Source organism: Elaeis guineensis, chromosome 5 (assembly GCF_000442705.2).
Source record: "Elaeis guineensis isolate ETL-2024a chromosome 5, EG11, whole genome shotgun sequence".
In the NCBI taxonomy this organism is placed as follows: domain Eukaryota; kingdom Viridiplantae; phylum Streptophyta; class Magnoliopsida; order Arecales; family Arecaceae; genus Elaeis; species Elaeis guineensis.
Window position 1 is genome coordinate 768,302 of NC_025997.2, and position 18,531 is coordinate 786,832.

Below are 18,531 nucleotides of genomic sequence, written 5' to 3' on the forward strand. Positions count from 1 at the left end.
TGTTGCTAAATTTTTCTCTCATGGATAAGTCGAAACCAAACAATAACCACATTAAACCTTCGACTTCTGATAATTTCGTCACTATTCTAAGCATCGATGGAGGAGGAATCATAGGCATCATCCAGACCGTTTTTTGGAATCAGAGCTGCAAGTGGTTGCCACACATTAAATAGAGCTTCAAGTATGAATAATACTTACTCAGGAAACTCAATTCCCCTCATTCTATCATATATAATTATATACAGCTGCAAGTGGTTCGAGTTGATCTTATTTCTATCATGATAAAAAATCAAGCATGACTAATTAATAAAGTGAAACTGACAAGCAAAACGAATGACATGCGGGAAGCATATTAATTATGGATGGCTGCCATCCATCCTTTCATAATATTTGGCTTTTTTTCTATGCACGAAGGAGAGCAAGATAAGAATCGAGGTCTGTTTATTAAAAAGAGGGACTTACAAAGTTTGGAGTTTTTATATACTGTTGTTCATTTGATATGCTAGATTATATACCTGTACCGTGATAACAAGAGAGAGTGTATTGGTGCAGAAACTTGATGGCGAGGATGCTAGGCTTGCTGATTACTTCGATGTTGTTGGTGCAAAAATCCGCCTGCGTCGGAGAAGCTGGAGTCAAGGGAGTCGCGGTTGCCGCCGGAACCTGCAAAAGAAGTCTAAACCGGAGGTGGGGTTGCTCCGGCAAAACCCTCCGATGCTCAAGTCAGTTCTCTGCCTCAACAAGAATGGAGTGCTCGAACGAAAATTTTAGCAAAGTTTTGAGATAGAAAATAGAGCTTAGAGAATAACGTATCTGAGGTCCCTCTTTTATAGGCGGAGGGAGCAACAGACTGAAAGCGATGTTTGTAACCGTCTGGCAGTGGGCTGTCCATAGTCAGGAAGAGTTTGTTGCGAAGAGTAGTGGAGTGGAATCGTGGCTATCATCGGGACATGCCACGTGGAGTCCGTCGCAGGGAGTGGAGCGGCGTCCGTTGTCGCGACTTGCTAGAGGATGGAGGAATCGCGCGGTATCCGTCGCAGGAAGTGGAGCAGGATCGTAGCCATTATTGTGGTCTGCCAGAGAGTGATGGAGCCGCGCGAAATCCGTCACAGGAAGTGGAGCAGAGTCGTGGCCGTTACTGCGGCCCGCCAGGCAGTGATGGAGCCGCACGGAATCCGTCGCAGAAAGTGGAGCAGAGTCGTGGCCATTGCTGTGGCCTGCTAGAGGGTCCAGGCTTGTCGGCCGAAGTCCAGCTGGAGTGTCTGGAGGAGAAAGGTGGCTAGTCACCCGTCTGAGAGGAGCTCGGAGTTCGGCTCTCGTAGGAATCCGAGCAGAGTCTTCCTGCAACCAGAGTTGGGGACGAGGTCCGGCTCCCGTAAGAGTCCGGGTAGAGTCTTCCTGCAATTAAAGTCAGGGGCGAAGTCCGGCTCCATTAGGAGTCTGGACGAAGTCTACCTGCAATTGGAGTCGTGGATGGAGTTCGGCTCCCGTAGGAGTCCGGACGAAGTCTGCCTGCAATTGGAGTCGTGGGCGGAGTCCGGCTTTCGTAGGAGTCCGGACGAAGTCTGCCTGCAGCCGGAGTTGGGGACGAGGTCCGACTCCCGTAGGAGTCCGGGCAGAGTCTACCTGCAATCAAAGTCAGGGGCGAAATTCGGCTTCCTTAGGAGTTCGGACGAAGTCTACCTGCGATTGGAGTCGTGGGCGGAGTCCGGCTCCCGTAAGAGTCCGGACGAAGTCTGCCTGCAGCCGGAGTCGGGGACGAGGTCCGGCTCCCATAGGAGTCCAGGCAGAGTCTTCCTGTAACCAGAGTTGGGGATGATGTCCGGCTCCCGTAGGAGTCCGAGCAGAGTCTTCCTGCAGCCGGAGTTGGGGACGAGTTCCGGCTCTCGTAGGAGTCCGGGCAGAGTCTTCCTGCAATTAAAGTCAGGGGCAAAGTCTGGCTCCCTTAGGAGTCCGGACGAAGTCTACCTACAATTGGAGTCGTGGGTGGAGTCCGACTCCCGTAGGAGTCCGGACGAAGTCTGCCTGCAATTGGAGTCGTGGGTGGAGTCCGGCTCCCGTAGGAGTCCGGACGAAGTCTGCCTGCAGTCGGAGTCGGGGATGAGGTCCGGCTCCCGTAAGAGTCCGGGCGGAGTCTAGAAGATGGTCGATCATCGTGGAAATTTGGGTGGAGTCCGTCCATCGCGAAGAATCCGATCGACGCAGGTGGGGGCTTATCCGTCAGCAAAACTTGGGAGTGTTGCGGAGGCTCGGCCGCCCGGGAGGTTTGAAGAGACGTCGTCGGAGGTCGGAAGTCGGTTGGATCCCCAGAGGGTCACTCCTGTCACGAACTTTGGCTGGGGGGTATTTTATATCCAACACCAGTCTCCCTACTTCCGAGTTCGAATTTCGAATGAAGGAAGTACAGAGAAATTTTTGCAGCTGAAGTTGTCCCCTTGAATCCTGTGCACGATCGCCCCTAGATATTTTGGCATTAAATACGCGCGTGCTGGAGTCTTTTCGAATCGAGATGATTCGAAAGGACCTTTCGGAATCTCCGCTGGTACGTTGGCCCAGGTACGGTACAGTAATGGCTCTGTCAGCTATCAGCCACTTTTAGCCGCCTGCCGCGGCGAGTGGGACACGTGGCGAGCGCAGGTCGGCCTGGGGGGATTCGCGATCATTATGACGTCGGATCCCAGGGTCTATTTAAACCCGCCCTTCCGCCTTTAGGGACCCTACTCTGCCCGAAAGTTTCATCGGTGTTCGCCTTTTCTTCGAGAGCCCTAACCCTTTTTGGCGTCTACCTTGGCCCTAGGCGTCCTTCGAGTCATCCCTGCCCTTGCACCTTCTGCATCCTTCGGAGCTACTTAGGTTAGTCCCAGAACTTTGTTCCCCTTCTTGCCATTCGGGTGCCCCTTTTCCTCCATCTTTCTCCCGTCGCCCTCCTTTGGTTTGGTTCCCCGCAAACCTTTCGCCTCTTATTCTGCCTGATTTCTCCGAGATTTTTAGGGTCCTCATTTGAAATGTCTTCCGGCACCTCTGTCTCTAGCGGTTTCGGGAGTTCATCCGCCTCAGCCCCCCAGGACCCCCGCATTGTAGACGAACCCACATCTGGGGCTGGGCTTCGCCCGATTTTTGCGTCGGGTGCCATTCCCTGCTCTTTGACTCCGGATGAACTCCTACTGATAAGGGTTCAGTATGGAGTTCCCCCGGAGTATGATCTAGAGCTTCCTGATCCCTCTGATCGAGCCAGCACTCTCCCATCCGGTCGTTTCTGCCTGTATTAGGAGGCCTTCCGTGCCGGACTCCGACTGCCGCTTCCGCCCTTTGTTGTCGCCCTCTTCCGTTTCTTAGATATTTCTTTAGCTTCAGTGGCGCCGAATTCCTTTAGATTTTTTATAGAATTTCTCTCCCTTTGTCACGTAGTCGAAGTTCAGCCATCCCTCTCTTTGTTTAGGCATTTCTACACCTTCAAGCGTCATCCCTCAGTAAAGGACTGGTGGTATTTCTCCCCCCAGTTTGGCAAGAAGGGGTTGCTGAAAGGTGCTCCCTCTTCAATCCACAACTGGAAGGGGAAGTACCTTTTCATCCACTGTCCGACTTTGAGACTGGACTTGCCCCCTTGGGGCTCTCTGAGGGACTCTGTCCGTCGGACCCTCAGCCTAGGGGAGGACAACCTTCAAGCCGCCCGGAAGCTTCTCGGCTATTCCACTCCTTCCCTTCCCAACCTTCTGAAGGAGCAGTTTTTGTTCAACATTGGCTTGAGTCTCCAGGATCCTGCGAGTATTCCATCTTTTCTTTCCTCTTCTTTTCTTCCATCCTTCTTCTTTTTCTCTTCTCTTTTTTTTTTCTTTTCTTTTTTTTGTTTTTTTGCATGTCACTTCTTCCTTTTTCACCCCATCATCGATTTTTGATTGATTTTTTTTTTTTTAGGAATGGACGCCGAAGCAGCACGGATGCTCGCCAGGGGCCTCAAGGCCCACAAAAGGAAAGGCGCCGCGGCCTTCGGATCAGCAAAGAAGGCCAGAACAGAGGAGACGAGCTCGGCTGCGCCTGCCCAGACGGCTCCCGTGGTCGAGGTTCCCTCGGACGTCGAACCCTCAGCTCCCCGAGCCTCTTCAAAGAGTCCCCTCACTGAGGCTCCTGTTTCGGGGGTCCGTCCCGCGGAGGCGCCCGGGGTCGAGTGGGGGAGGAGAAGGAAGTCGGTGGCCCATAGGATAAGTGGCCGTCGGGTCGCCACCGAAGAATCCCACGATTCTGAAGAAGAGCCGGAGAATCCCTTCAATGACAGGGACTTGATCAAGCGGTTGATCGATGGCTGCATTCTGCCCGAAGTCGTCGAGAGGATTGATCGCGTCGATCCTGAGCAGCGGGTTTGGGACTTCCTAGGGTCCTTTCTCGAGGTAAACAAATCTTCATTTAATTGGCTTTTCGACCATTATTCTGATCCCCTAGCCGTCCTTGCAGATTGGGCATCAGGTCCTTGCCAATATCGAGGCGACGAACTGGGCGAGGAGGGACGCCGTCCAGGTGGAGGAGCGTCATCGGGCCGAAGCCGCTCGCCTCAAAGAAAAGGCGGCCGAAATAGTTACCCTCCAAGAGGCCCTGGAGAAAGAAAAGCAAGCCCGGGAGGAAGAGAAGCAGACCTCGGAGGAGACGGTGAGGAAGACAGAGGCCGAGGTTGTAAATTTGGCGGAGCAGATCCCGGTCCTGGTCTCGGAGGCCAGGGTTCTTACGGTGGAGGAGTTCAAGGCCTCTGCAGAGATGAGGGACCTGAACGTCAGGTTCGACCAAGAAGCATTCATCAAGGGATTCGAGCTCTGCCAGGAGAAGGTGGCCAGAAAATTTCTCGAGCTCAATCTAAGCTTCTTGGATGAGGAGTCTGAAGATGAGGCCGGTCCCTCTCCTGCTGCTACTGCTGCAGCAGCCCCCCTTCCAGGAACACTGAGCTCCCCAACTCCCACTGCAGAGGTCTGAGACCTCTGACCTTGTATTTTTCTTTTACTGTAATTTTTTCTTTCTTTTTTGTCTTTAAGAAACATTCAATCAATAAAGTTGAGTTTCTCCTTGTGGATGGCTTTTCCACTCTTCTCCACTCTTCCTTCCTCTCCTTTTTTATTTTTCTTTCTGCAATGAGACACGCCTTGACGCTTTTGTCTCCCGATGGCAGTGTCCTACCGAAGTGCTTCCCCTGCCCCAGGGGATTCCGCTGAAGTCCACGATCCAGCACCTGAAAAAGGAAGTTCTTCATTTGACAAAAAGGTCAAAGAAGATGGAAGGCGAGCTTCGTAGGTTGAGGGAGAGCCACTCTGAAGCTGCCGCGGAGGCCACCCGCTTCCGGAACCTCCACGTGAAGGAGATCATGGAGTACTGCCGGAGGAAGGCGAACTTCGAGAAGAAGCTTGAGGAACACAAGAAACGCGCCAGCGATCAAATTTGGGCTCAAGCTGCCAAGATCAGTTCCCTCCGAGTGGAGCTGTCGGCTGCACAGGAGAGGATTAGCCAGTTGGAAGGAAGTTCATCCCGACTCTTGACTCGGGCCGACGGGGATCGGGAGTGGTCGAAGAAGGTCTCTGACCTTCAGCAGTAGCTTCAGGATGCCGAGGCGAGCTACGACGTGCACCGGACCGACTGGCGCAGGCAGGTGGATGAATACAAGGAGAGGCTCAGGATGGCGACCGACGAGGTTGCCCGCCTTCGAAGGCAGCTAGCTGAGGGGGCTCGATCTGCTTCTGCTTGGGATTCTGACGAACTCCAATCCCTGAGAAGGACAGCAGAAGAACTATCCATCACCCTTGGGGAGGGGAAGGCCGAGCTGCAGCAATTGAAGATCCAGCTGGTGTACGAGCAGCGGGCAGTCAAGGACGCGGAGGCAGAATCCGAGGTCCTGAGAAAGAGGCATCGAGAGGCGGAGAACGAAAGCCAGCGACTTCGTCGGATGTTCCAGAACATGCTGCTGAAAAAGAGAGAGCTAGAAGAAGAAGTTGAAAATCTGAGGCAGTCCTTGATAAGGAGTGAAGCAGATAATTCGAGGTCAGAAGGAGCAGAGCTTCCCTAGGGCTCTTTTTGGCCTTCCATCTTTTCATGTATATATTTTTTCTTTTGTTGTTTGTCTGTTTGTCGTCGTCGTTGTCGCTGTCGTTGTTGATTTTGTCATTTTATTTTTATTATTTTGCTTTTCTTCCTTTAGCCTTCTGAGCTTTGTAGTGTATATTTCATGATTGAAATGAAAAAGAGATTTTGTGTTACCTCGCCCACGCATTGTATTAAATTATCATCCGCCGAACTTTTTTTGCCTTTTGACTTGTTCAACGTCGACGTAGTTTGGAGGTGCCCAGTCGTTATCGTGTTGTTTTACTTTTCTTGTCGCTTTCCTTTCTCTTTTTTTTTTCTTTTTTGAGTGAGGGTCCTCTCCTCGCTTTTTGCGGGGTCGCGTAGAAGTGTGAAGGTGCCATTGAGGAGACTTTTTCCTTTATCCAATCTTGTCAGATGATCGAATTTTTATCATCGTCAGGACGAGGTTCTCCTTCTATTCTCGACGTAGTCGATTTCAGCTCAGATTAGGATGAGGTTCTCCTCCTGTTCCCAACGGGGCTGTGGGGGCACATAAGGGCCGTTGCAAGGGCCTCTCCCCCCATCCGGTCTAAAAGAACTGGGCCTTTGACTTTGCTCATATCAGGATGAGGTTCTCCTCCTGTTTCCAACATGGCTGTGGGGGCGCATAAGGACGTTGTAAGGCCTCTCCCCCCATCCGGTTTAAAAGAACCGGACCTTTGACTTTGCTCATGTCAGGATAAGGTTTTCCTCCTATTCCCAACATGGCTGTGGGGGCACATAAAGGCGTTGTAAGGCCTCTCCCCCCATCCGATCTAAAAGAACCGGGCCTTTGACTTTGCTCATGTCAGGATGAGGTTCTCCTCCTGTTCCCAACATGACTGTGGGGGCGCATAAGGGCGTTGTAAGGCCTCTCCCCCCATCCGGTCTAAAAGAATCGGGCCTTCATTTTGCTCATGTTAGGACGAGATTCTCCTCCTGTTCCTAATATGGCCATGGGGGCACCTAAGGGCCATTATATGGGCCACTCTTCCAATCCGATCTTAAAATAATCAGACTTTCATTTTGCTCATGTTAGGACGAGGTTCTCCTCCTGTTCTTAACATGGCCATGGGGGCACCTAAGGGCCGTTATATGGGCCTCTCCTCCGATCCGATCTTAAAATAATCGGACTTTCATTTTGCTCATGTTAGGACGAGGTTCTCCTCCTGTTCCTAACATGGCCATGGGGGCACCTAAGGGCCGTTATATGGGCCTCTCCCTCGATCCGATCTTAAAATAATCGGACTTTCATTTTGCTCATGTTAGGATGAGGTTCTCCTCCTGTTCCTAACATGACCTTGTTTTGATTGTTTGAAGGGGTTATCCCCAGTCGTAACAAGTCCATGCCAAAAAGAAAAGACATACAAAGTCGAAAGGAATTTTGATTCAAAGCAAAGTCGTTAGTAATACATTTACAGATTTTTCAAGTTCCATGGTCGTGAAAGGTCTGCTCCTCCTTAAGGTCCTCCGGTGACGGAGTTGATGGTCCCGATTGGAGGCCGATCTCCGGGCTGCTCTTCCCTCCTTGGCGGCTCAGGCTGCGGCAGGGTCCTTGGCCGATCTTCTCTACCCTCAGGCCGACGTTGAATGAATCTGTCGAGCCGACCTCATCGGATGAGCTCCTCGATCTCATCTCGGAGCTGGATGCATTCCTCCGTGTCGTGGTCATGGTCACGATGGTAGAGGCAGAACTTATTCGGATTGCACTTCCCGGGGTGCGTGCGCATCCTCTCTGGCCTAGGGGAGCTGCTCTCTGACCTCCATCAGCACCTGGGTTTTTGATGCGTTGAGGGGGGCATAGCTGCGGAATCTTTCTGGGGGAGAACCTCACCGAGCCCGACGATCCAAGCTTCCCTGTCTGCGTACCCGGGGAGGAGTCTGGACATGCTTGTGTCCGGGAGGAGTTTGAGAACGTGGCCGAGCTTCTCTCGACCCTTTTTCGACTACGGGCTTACTCGAGTCTCCCGCCTGCCGCTCTCTCACGGTCTCCTCATCCTTCATTTTGAAGGCTTCTTCCGCTCGGGCGTATCCTTCGGTCCAAGCCAATAGGTCAGCAAAATCCCTGGGGTACTTCTTCTCCAGAGAAAATAAAAGGTCATCTTCTGAAGGCCGCCTTTCAGAGCGACCATCGCTACCGACTGGTCCAAGTTCCGGACCTCCAGCGCGGCGATATTGAAGCGGTTGATGTAGGCCCGAATGGACTCCCCCTCTCTCTGCTTGATGTTGATGAGGGACTCCGAACCCTTCCGGGGGTGCCAGCTGTTGACAAAATGAGCCACAAATTGGTGGCTCATCTAATCGAAGAAAAAGATGGTACCCGACTTCAACGTCGAGTACCAGTTTCTCGCCGCTCCCTTCAAGATGGATGGGAAGGCTCGGCATAGAATGGCGTCGGGCGCGCCATAAAGCAGCATCATTGTCCGGAAGGCCTCCAGGTGGTCAACCGGATCCGAAGTCCCGTCGTAGCTTTCGAATTGAGAAAGCTTGAAGTTTGGTGGGATCGGTTCCTGCATGATCATTTGAGAAAAGGGAGGGTCAGTACAAATATCCTCACCATAAGTGGGGGGAGCGTGGCGGAGTTCCTCGATCCGTCGGTTCATCTCCTGAAGCCTCCGATCCAGAAAATCCTCTCGACTACGAGTCTCGAGGGTCTTCTGGCAAGATGGAGGTAGAGATCTTCCAGGGGTGGAATCGTGGTCTGATTGGGGGCTCTCCACCCTTGGATTCATCTTTTCGAGAAAGATTGGGCGGCTGGCCCAGGTGGCCCGTCCCACCGTCGGATTTTGGAGTTCTGGCAATGCTCTTTCCGGTCGCACTGATGCCTGTGGCTGCTGCTGCTGTTGTATGGCCTGCACAGCTTCAGTGAGGCCTCTGACCTGCTGCACCAGTAGGTCGAATTGCTCCATGCCAACCGTCGTTGCCGGTGGACGGGGTAGAGGCTGGGAGACTGGAGGTGAGGCCAGAGCCTGAGATCTGGCCGCAGAGGCCGTGGATCGCCGTGTGGATGCTTTGCGGGGAGGCATCGGGCGAAGACCTAGTGGGGGAAGGAGGAGTGGATGTCGGGGAAGGTGACCGGAGGCGGTCCCGTTAAGCGCTCCTTTAAGAACAAGGGTACTGTGAAGATACAGCTCCTTCCTCTAGCGCCAATCCTGTTGGTGCAAAAATCCACCTGCGTCGGAGAAGCTGGAGTCGAGGGAGTCACGGTTGCCACCGGGACCTGCAAAAGAAGTCTAAACCGGAGGTGGGGTTGCTCCGGCAAGACCCTCCGACGCTCAAGTCAGTTCTCTGCCTCAACAAGAATAGAGTGCTCGAACGAAAATTTTAGTAGAGTTTTGAGATAGAAAATAGAGCTTAGAGAATAACGTATCTGGGGTCCCCCTTTTATAGACGGAGGGAGCAACAGACTGATAGCGATGTTTGTAACCGTCTGGCAGTGGGCTGCCCATGGTCAGGAGGAGTTTGTTGCGAAGAGTAGTGGAGTGGAATCGTGGCTATCACCGGGACATGCCACGTGGAGTCCATCGCGGGGAGTGGAGCGGCGTCCGTTGTCGCGACTTGCCAGAGGATGGAGAAATCGTGCGGTATCCATCGTAGGAAGTGGAGTAGGATCGTGGCCATTATTGTGATCTACCAGGGAGTGATGGAGCCGTGCGAAATCCGTCGCAAGAAGTGGAGCAGAGTCGTGGCCGTTACTGCGGCCTGCCAGGGAGTGATGGAGCCGCGCAGAATCCATCGCAGGAAGTGGAGCAGAGTCGTGGCCGTTGCTGTGGCCTGCTAGAGGGTCCAGGCCTGTCGATCGAAGTCCAGCTGGAGTGTCTGGCGGAGAGAGGTGGCTAGTCACCCGTCTGAGAGGAGCTCGGAGTCCGGCTCTCATAGGAGTCCGGACGAAGTCTTCCTTCAGTTGAAGTCAGGGATGAGGTCCGGCTCCCGTGGGAGTCCGGACGGAGTCTTTTCACAGCTGGAGTCGGAGATGAGATCTGGCTCCCGTAGGAGCCCTGGTGAAGTCTACCTGCAATCAAAGTCAGGGGCGAAGTCCGGCTCCCTTAGGAGTCCAGACGAAGTCTACTTGTGATTGGAGTCGTGGGCGGAGTCCAGCTCCCGTAGGAGTCCGGACGAAGTCTGCCTGCAGCCGGAGTCGGGGATGAGATCTGGCTCCCGTAGGAGTCCGGGCAGAGTCTTCCTGCAACCAGAGTTGGGGATGAGGTCCGGCTCCCATAGGAGTCCGGGCAGAGTCTTCATGCAGCCGGAGTTGGGGACGAGGTCCGGCTCCCGTAGGAGTCCGGGCAGAGTCTACCTGCAATCAAAGTCAGGGGCGAAGTCTGGCTCCCTTAGGAGTCTGGACGAAGTCTACCTGCGATTGGAGTCGTGGGTGGAGTCCGGCTCCTGTAGGAGTCCGGACGAAGTCTGCCTGCAGCCGGAGTCGGGGACGAGGTCCGGCTCACGTAGGAGTCCGGGCAGAGTCTTCCTACAACCAGAGTTGGGGATGAGGTCCGGCTCCCGTAGGAGTCCGGACAGAGTCTTCTTGCAATTAAAGTCGGGCGAAGTCTGGCTCCCTTAGGAGTCCGGACGAAGTTTACCTGCAATTGGAGTCGTGGGTGGAGTCCGGCTCTCGTAGGAGTCCGGATGAAGTCTGCCTGCAATTGAAGTCGTGGGCGGAGTCCGGCTCCCGTAGGAGTCCGGACGAAGTCTGCCTGCAACCGGAGTTGGAGACGAGGCCCAACTCCCGTAGGAGTCCGGGCAGAGTCTACCTGCAATCAAAGTCAGGGGCGAAGTTCGGCTCCCTTAGGAGTCCGGATGAAGTCTACCTGCGATTGGAGTCGTGGGCGGAGTCCGGCTCCCGTAGGAGTCCGGACGAAGTCTGCCTGCAGCCAGAGTCGGGGATGAGGTCCGACTCCCGTAGGAGTCCGAGCAGAGTCTTCCTGTAACCAGAGTTGGGGATGAGGTCCGGCTCCCGTAGGAGTCCGGACAGAGTCTTCCTGCAGCCGGAGTTGGGGACGAGGTCCGGCTCCCGTAGGAGTCCGAGCAGAGTCTTCCTGTAATTAAAGTCAGGGGTGAAGTCCGGCTCCCTTAGGAGTCCGGACGAAGTCTACCTGCAATTGGAGTCGTGGGTGGAGTCCGGCTCCCGTAGGAGTCCGAACGAAGTCTGCCTGCAATTGGAGTCGTGGGTGGAGTCCGGCTCCCGTAGGAGTCCGGACGAAGTCTGCTTGCAGTCGGAGTCGGGGACGAGGTCCGACTCCCATAGGAGTCCGGGCGGAGTCTAGAAGATGGTCGATCATCGTGAAAATTTGGATGGAGTCCGTCCGTCGTGAAGAATCCGATCGACGCTGGTGGGGGCTTATCCGTCAGCAAAACTTGGGAGTGTTGCGGGGGCTCGGCCGCCCGGGAGGTTTGAAGAGACGTCGTCGGAGGTCGGAAGTCGGTTGGATCCCCGGAGGGTCACTGCTGTCACGAACTTCGGCTGGAGAGTATTTTATACCCAACAGATGTGATTGTTGGAACGAGTACCGGTGGTCTCGTGACCGCAATGCTAACCGCTCCAAATGAAGACAATCGGCCTCTTTTTGCAGCCAGCGATATGAAATCTTTCTACCTGCAGCATTGTCCAAAAATCTTTCCGCAACACGGAGGTAACTACAAATTATATTATAACATCGCTCCTACATAGCTAGTGTATTTGATTCAGTAACTAACAAATTTAATCATGATTTTTTTCCTCAGAGGAGCAGTTGCTCCATTTAGGAGGATAGCTAGCATGCTGTTTGGACCCCGGTATGGTGGGAGCTACCTACATTCCCTCATTAGAGAGAAACTAGGAAAAACAACATTGCACCAGACTTTGACGAACGTTGTCATACCAACTTTTGATATAAAGCTGCTCCAACCCATCATTTTTTCTAGCTTTAAGGTATGGCACGATCCTTCTTTATTCTCGCATATCCTATTCACTCCTTGTGTCCGGTATTTATTCTTATCCCTTTTTTTTTTTTTTTTTGAGGAAATAAAGAAGGAGATGGATCTCCCCCATTTATTTATTACTAATTGCATGTGGTTCGGTATTAAATTTGTTCGTGTTTTGGAGACTTATGCCCGGCAATTCCCATTAGAAAGATTCAAGGGACTAAATTAGTGCGAGCTTCCAAGTTGGGTTGAAATCACTAGTATAATGTGGTATTATCAAATTTTCAGTCATGGATGAGAAAATATTCGTTGCAACGGTGATACCATGTCCCCATTGTAACAAACCAATCAACCGGGAATGAGTGAAATACATAGAAGTAGTATAGGATATAATCCATGGCAATCGATGAAATATAAAGGCTTTCATTGGTTTGTTACAAATTTGACATGGTATCACCGTTGCAACGAATATTTTTTCGTCATGGAGGGTAGTTTTATTTGAACTTACATAAGCTGGATATTAGTAGAAAGTAGTAGATTGAATAAATTTAATGCCGCACAATTACTCATGTTGTCAATCCCAACTACATGCTTCATGAACATCCCAGTCTAGATACAGAATGTTGTAGTAAATGCTTTCAGCCTATAGAAAACATGCAAAATGATGATTTATAAACATGTTACTAGATTAATATATACAATATGCATAAAAACTTTGCAACCAACTCAATGCATAACAACATATGATAATTATATTCATATAAAAGACTTATTATTAAATCTATCTTAACGCTATAAACTAAAGCCTACTTACTTTTGATCAGCTTCAATCAAATGGTGATCTTGAATCTTCAAGCCATACCTCTTAACCTAGCCAGACTTGATCTAGTTGAACCCATCTTGAATTTGCCGATACTTTTGGCATGAAAAGAATATTCAGTCTAAGAAACAATATTACTCATATGAACATTCTGATTTCTTTTGCAGGATGATGCATGTGAAAATTTGGTTCAGTCATTTTGTGTTTTCTTTCTTTCTTTTTTTTTCCCCTTTGCCTCCCTAATGTCACACGTTTCAAGTGATATAATTTCTCCCAAGATTATCTCACTTGTGACCAAGCTATAGTTTTTTTTAATGAAACCAAGCTATAATTTGTCTTTTTCCTTTACGTTATTAATAAAATTCTGCGAGCCACCAAAACTAATTTATGACGATAACGGAATATTTTCTTTAATATATCTGTGGAATTTCGTGAACCTTGGGTAGATAAACTTCCATCTACCATACCAATTGTAGCAAGAGAGGAAACAACATTGTGCTTCTAGTAACTAGATGAACAACATATCTTGCTATTTCTATCAAGTTTAAAAGCAATTTAACATTGACAGATTAGAGTTGTAGGTGAAGGGTGAGAACATTATGGATGCGTGACTCTCGGACATCTCCATCGGCACAAGTGCAGCACCCACTTACCTACTGGCCCATGAACTCCAAAACAAAGATTCTTTCGGAAATACAAGAGAATTCAACCTCGTTGATGGGAGTGTCGCTGCCAGCAATCCTGAACCCTACTATTTGAATTAAATATGGTAAAAGAAAACTTTTATTATTCCAATAAATCAATACTAAAACCTGCACCTTCGAACTTTCAGACATTTGTCGCTATTGGAGAGGTGATGAAGGAGGCTTGCAAAGGGAACTTGAATCACTTTCCTAGCAAAGCCATTGATTGCATAAAAATTCTAATCATATCACTAGGTACAGGTTCAGTAAAAGTAGACGAGAGATATAATGCCAAAGGAGCGAGCAACTGGGGAATCTTGGGTTGGCTGCTCAATAATGGATCCGCTCCTAGCTGTAGTCGATGTTTTTATGCAATCCAGTGCTGATATGGTTGACATACACATGTCAGCTATCTTTCAAGATTGCCAATCCGAGCCGAATTATCTCCGAATCCAGGTACACCATCTTTTCAAACTATCAAAAGATCGATCATGTGTTCACAAAGGAATTAGTTGATTGGTGCACAAGCCACACATAATAATTAGTTATTCAAGTCTTTGATCGTTTTTGCATAACAAAATGATATTGTTTGAATAAAATACAGGATTATACACTAAGTGGGACATCATCTGTCGATATTGCTGCGAAGGAGAACTTAGAGGACCTTGTGAAAATTGATGAAGAATTATTGAAAAAACTAGTCTCAAGAATGAATTTGGAGACGGGTGTCTTGGAACCAGTAGAAAATGAAGAAGAAACAAATGAAGATGCACTTAAGAGGTGAGAAAGACAACTTCGGGGCACTATTGCTTTTATTTAAGCAATAAGAGTTGCATCAAATTATTTGGGTGAATCAAAATAGTTTAGTGATTATAGATATTTCAATAAAAGCATGTCAGCTTTAAGATATTGTACATATTGAACCCCATAAACTTGGTATGACAATTTGCAATCTCTACATTGTTATGCATTGTACTCTCTCTCTCTCTCTCTCTCTCACATGCAATTATTTATATTGTGTTTGGTTGAAGTCATAAAAGAAAGGATGGATGGTCCTCATCTACTATTTGGTTCAAAAAATTATAAAAAGAATAAATGAAAAAGAGGAATTGCCTATTCACGTGTGTCTACCAATTTGTATCCTCTAAAATTGAGAAGATGCAAAGAATGATGGATGGAGTATTGAAATGTGGATTTCTATATTCATATAATTACTGTTATTAGCTTTTTGACAAAATCTTAACATTTCTTTATTTTTTAGTTATTTTATTTATATATATATATATATTATTATTATTATTTTACTTACACTATTTAACCTATACTATTAAATTTTATTACTAATTATTTTAATTTTTACATAATTTTCATAATTATAAGTAAATAATTAGAATTATCTTTTATTTTTTATTTATATCTATTTTTAGCTAAATATCTTATAAAATTAATTAACTATTTAAATTAAATTATAAATTAAGCAGTTATTTATATAATTATTATATAAATAACATTATTCATTTATCATTAATTCATAAAATTATCTATTAGATTAAGTCAAATTAAAATAAAATATTTATATAATTATAAATTATAAAGATTATAGTTTATATATTCCCCTAATTCTTTAGTATAAATAAGTATGAGAAATTGATAATACTTTTTTTTATCAAAAGGTGGTTTATTAATAATATCATATATCTATCATTCTTTTCATTCCTCTTGTACTAAATAATGTAGGAAATCATTTCCTTCCATCTTTCTATATTTTACTAAATATATTAGAGGATGAATGGAAGATCTATCAACCTTCTCTCTCATCAATCTTTTTTATTCTATTTATCCTTCTTCTAATCAATCTTTCATATCAAACAGAGGGTTATTCTATTTCGTATCAGGTTAGGCATGCTAAATTAAAAGCTCCTATTGGTGTAATTTTAAGCCGAAGCTTGTGAGAGTGTTCCCAATCCCAATTCCATCCCAAACATAAGATTTCAAATAAAATGATCCCTTTTTTTTTGAGAAAAAAACATAATTTTACTATCGAATTTTATATAAAATGACCCAAAAATTGTCTACTTAAATTTTGAATCATTCATCACTCATCAGCATATCCTGAGGGAACCATTACTGCAAGCATTAAAAGGGACCATCAATATTCAACAACCAAAAATCACTCTAACTTTAGATGGATTTACAACTATTCATTAGAACAAAAGAATTCTTTATTTGCTAAACGAGTTACCTAGCAAAGCAATTTAAATAGATTTTAATAGGGGATCTTTTTGATTATTGCCTTGGTTTGTTTTTCTCTATTTTGGAGTGCTGGATGAAGTTATATAGGGCAGAAGATGATTGATGATAGGAGGATGAGAAGCTGAAAGAGGAAAGCATTATAGGGGCCCCTTATGCGTGATATAAGTCAGGAACTTCCAAGCATCGACTCCCTGCTACTGTTAAGAATGTTCTATGTTTTCTTTTGTTCTTCCTCTTTGTGATGGTGCCCAAGAATCCTCCTTGGACTTGGTTCCCTTCTTTTTTTTTTTTTTTGATGTACTTGGACCCGATTCTTAGTTCCACCTGAACCAAAGGACCACCATTGGCACCCCGCTGAATCCCCTCCATTATCATTTTCCGCTTGAAATGTCCCATGAATATCCCCCATCATCTGATGGACCGGATTCTCCAAACGCCCACATATAGAGTTTCACTTAACAGCTGGCGACCCTATTCTCAAACCCCTCCGGCAACCATTTGAACTTCTTCGTACCAACTCAGAACAAGCATATACAATATACCACATAGCTCTAAATAAGAAAGGAAACAATCTCCTATTTCTTATCCAATCCACTGCCACAGGTAATTAAGTGCAAAAAGGAGAGTAACTTCCCTACCAACTTGCAATAACTATAACAAAAACCAAGTTGAATGAATCAGCCAGCATCCATCAAAAGAGGATGAATCAAGCCTCATTAATTAGCTCTCATCTTTCCTCTTGGTTCATGTTCCCCAGGTACACATACAACGTTGAGGTTGCAATTAATTGTTACTACGTTGCAAGAAAAAGAGTAGATCAAGATGAGATAATTGAAGCGAAAAGAAAACAAAATAGATGTTCAAAACATAATTTCTCCCCAAGGAGAAGAGAAGGCCCCCACGATAATAAAACAATCCATGTACTTCTTTTTTCGGGCCTGGGTGTGATCCGCACGCGAACCAACAATGGTTGTTCGTCCCCTTCCCTTCCTGCACTCAAGAGGTATTTGATTCATAAACAAAATCAGAATAGAAATCAGAATCGGAATGGTTTAGAATCGGAATCGGAATGGTCTGGAATCAGAATAGGAATGGTCAAATCCTCCGAAGCGTTTGATTCGTGAAAGGAATCGAAATCGAAATCGAAATGATCTGAAATCGGAATGAAAATTTGAATCCATAGAGCCATTTCCATTCCTTTCCTTCCAATCAAACGATTGGAATGGGAGTCATCCATTCCAATTCTGATTTCAGACCTCCACTTCCTCCAACCAAACACCTTCTTGATAAAGAGCCCTTCCTCCCGCCTGTAGAAAATGTTGGAACGCAAACTTGTATTTGGGTGTTGGGCATTCAATCATGCACCCATGCATGCTTGGATCCACAGATCCACTGGGAACCCAAGCAATCGATGTCATCGGCATAAATGGGTCATGATCCAGGCTTTCATAAAGGGGAAATTAAAGGCATCTATGACAAACAACGTGGTTTTGCTTTATGGGATGTGGGAAGCCAGGGATTGTTCGATCTATCTAGGAGGGAGGCAAGTGAGGAAGGCTACTCAATTGTGATGCAAGCAAGGACAATCGTACTTTCAATCTCTATGAAGAATCCTTCGTATATGCACTAGTTGCCTCTCATGGGATCAAAATCTCACAGCGAGCAAGAGATTATAAAACAACTTCAAAAGTTTTATTGATCATTACTTAATATTAAAAGAGTACAATTAAGAGCTATTTATAATTTTTTTTAAAAAAAGAGATAAATATTAAATAAATAATAAAAAAGATTGATTCTTAATTCTACTAGATTCTCATCTAACATGAGGTTCTTGAAAAAAGATAAAGACACGGGAACAAAATAAAGGAGAAATTATTTGGCAAATTGTGGACCGTAAATGACTATTCGCATCAGTTTCTAAAAGTTTGTAAGCATTGACACATCTTCGATATATTGTTCATAACTTGCTTACTCAGCACCTATTTTGGATGATTCAAGATGCATGAGAAAGATAATTTGATGCTGGACACCATGAAGTGACTTCATATAAGAATTTTTAGTACATTGATTCCAATTAAATTTTTTTGTTTTTTGACCGACATATGTTGAATTGTTTTTTCTAATGTAATTGGAAATAAATTTTAAAATTTAAGTTTAATGGATACCTATGAGTAAAATGCTGGCTTGCATTTTTCTGAAGTTCTTATTATTAGTGGGGCTAGAGATCTTCAGAGCATATCCTATTCCACCATCTTAACTTAGTATGAGTCTCAAATAATTGCTCTTTAACTATGTTCAATTATAGCTCTTGATATAGCCATACTTTCCTTTTTGAACTTTGGCGATTTTTCATTACATGAATATTTTCACGATCAACCTTCAGATAGCCACTAGATATGGTGATCCTTGATTGCATCAAGTGGTCAAAAGTAGGGGAGATAAATTTCTAGGGGCTATGGTCTTGGAGTGACACAAACAAGGATAAGGATGGCAGTGATGTCCTTGCAATTGTCGGAGAGGCTAAAATCAGCAATGGAAAGTGAGTGAAAGCAGAGTAGTTGATAAAGAGCTTCTTGTGAGAGAAATTATATCCTATATTGCACGTGCCATCTGACTGTGCATACCGCCAACCACCCGTTTTATAATTTCTTTTGGTGAGGCATAAGACTGGAATTGGGCCGGCCTATATCCCTATCCGAGCCCGACCTGAGAAAATCTTTCGAGCTTCGGGCCGGGCTTAGGTCCGATTATTTTGGAAAAAAAAGAGCCCGAGCCCGATCCAAGCCCAGACCCAAGTCA

General features: G+C 46.7%; 1 pseudogene; it reads left to right on the plus strand.

Annotated features, from left to right (window-relative positions):
• The first annotated feature begins 20 nt into the window (after positions 1-20).
• On the plus strand, positions 21-14,263 carry LOC105032620 (patatin-like protein 2; annotated as a pseudogene).
• Positions 14,264-18,531: the final 4,268 nt, after the last annotated feature.